The 2,197-nt window shown below is 39.2% G+C and overlaps 1 long non-coding RNA gene across 1 annotated transcript; it reads left to right on the top strand.

Annotated features, from left to right (window-relative positions):
- Positions 1–6: 6 nt before the first annotated feature.
- Positions 7–2,197, top strand: LOC112080173 (uncharacterized). Its single transcript, XR_002896126.1, has 4 exons — positions 7–117; positions 675–740; positions 1,753–1,860; positions 2,138–2,197. It is a non-coding gene; the product is annotated as an uncharacterized lncRNA (long non-coding RNA).

The following is a 2,197-nucleotide window of genomic DNA, read 5'->3' as shown; positions in this document are numbered from 1 at the left end:
ATCATGAAGGACAAAACCACAAATCAGTCGCGGGGCTTTGGTTTTGTCAAATTCAAAGACCCCAACTGTGTCCGGACTGTACTGGAGACCAAACCTCATAATCTTGATGGCAGAAATGTGAGTATGCACTTTGCAGCTTGAATAAGGAAAGTAAAATATGTGTCTTATCAATTATGCCTTTTTTAAGTATTAGAACAATTAAGCACTGCATGGGAATGTGGACTTTTTAACTGAAGTATTACACGTAGATGATACTCTGTACAAGAGCAAGTAGTAGTGAATTCATAACTGGCATTGGTATCTTCAGTAAATGTAAGGCTGGCTCTGAAGGACATTCATGGACATGAAAGCAGGCTGTTTGCCAAACAAGTGTTGCCTGTTCAGATGCCTATTAGTTGAACTAACATGTAACTGCAGTGGGCTGGACATGACATGCTTGGTTTGCTACAAGTTGCTCTATGCAGCAATATGAACAGGTCAATTTTGCCATATTGAAGGTCATTCTCTTGCAGTTAAACTTTGACTTATCATAATGTGAATTGTATAACACGTCATTTATTTAATTTGTATGTGGCCTTATTGAGTGGGCAAATTCACCAGATAAATTGGAGGGAACATTTGAAGGGGATTTTTCACTGAAGGGTGAGATGTACAATTTCATTCCTTGCCTTCAGATTGATCCCAAGCCATGTACTCCCAGAGGAATGCAACCTGAAAAAGTGCGAACGAAGGACGGCTGGGTAAGGGGCGTATTTTAATTAGTTGGGGCTACATGTGTCCTCTACAGAAATAGGGCACCAAGCCTTGGTAGAATGGATTAAATTGTATCCTTTTGGTCCTTTGATAAACTGGGGTCCTATCTGCCTCTAGAAATCTCATCTGTCACACTGATGCTTATTGCTGTGAACATGACTTCTACTAATGAGCCCAAAATTTAATTGTTAGACTTAAGTGATTTAGTATATAAAAAAAATTACGCAGAGATCCTGAAATGGCTTGTCTCAGTAACTCTGAAGTGAAGGCACTAGTGTGCCCTGATCTTTTGGGACTAGTGTTCGCATTGATGTGACGTGAAGAATTATACCCCAGGGCAGAATGAGAGAACCTAATTTCTTCTCCTCTGTCTGACTAGATGAAGGTGAATTGTCTTCAGTGGGATTCAAATACAAGTTTATTGGCTGCGTACACAGTTAAGCAGGTGTTGTAGAGGGTACAGTAAAATGCTTGTTACTAGCACCTAAAATGCAGGGAAAAATGTCTTAACAAGTACACAAATAATAATGAAAAACTAAAAAACAAATCACAAATGTTAGAACTCATCCAGATAACAACCCAAATAACACTCAGTAATCCAAATGCCACCTAAAATATATACTGAGAATGACATGTAAAGCAGAAGATATTAGTGAGCCGTGTCAAGATTTGAGTATATAAACAGTTTAACAAAAATGGAACGTACAGTAGTAGATATATTAGAATGAGCTATGTGAATAATACACGGTGTGAAAGAAACAGTCCAGTGTTTGTCTTCATATACATGGGACAGCAGCGTTGGCTGTGAGTGCGAGCGAGTCTATCTTTGTCTTTTACTTACTACATGAGTACTACTCTCTTACTACAGGGGATGGTGTGATGGCTGTTCAACAGTCTGATGGCCTGGACATAGAAGCTGTTTTTCAGTCTTTCGGTCCTGGATTTGATGCACCTGTACAGATTCTTGATCTGGCTTTGAGATCCCATTCTTTGTTTCAGAAGGGCAGCAAAGCTGACAGCAATAAATCAAAGAAGATATTTGTCGGCGGAATCCCCCATAACTGCGGTGAACCTGAACTCCGGGACTATTTCAATAGATTTGGAGTGGTGAGTCCTGTTAAAATGTCTATACTGTATTGTATAGCTTTTATATTAAAAAAATACCTAAAACAGTTTTAAATGTTTTGCACAGGATCCAATATAGGAACTGCTTATTGGAAGACTACAGGAAAAGTAGTATTTTCTGTTAGAATGCCATCAATATGAGGAGAGGATATTGATAGAATGTGTTAGTTTTCCAACTGAGAGATGCATGCAATGGCAATACTAGCATATTTTTCCCTGTATCCTAATGCAGCCCATGTTCTCCTTTGTTGAATCCAAGGTCACAGAGGTGGTAATGATCTATGACGCGGAGAAACAGAGGCCCCGAGGTAAAAGCTGA

This window comes from Salvelinus sp. IW2-2015, unplaced genomic scaffold, assembly GCF_002910315.2.
Source record: "Salvelinus sp. IW2-2015 unplaced genomic scaffold, ASM291031v2 Un_scaffold12485, whole genome shotgun sequence".
Taxonomy (NCBI): domain Eukaryota; kingdom Metazoa; phylum Chordata; class Actinopteri; order Salmoniformes; family Salmonidae; genus Salvelinus; species Salvelinus sp. IW2-2015.
Note: the sequence above shows the minus strand (reverse complement) of the source record. Positions and strands in the feature narration are given on the sequence as shown.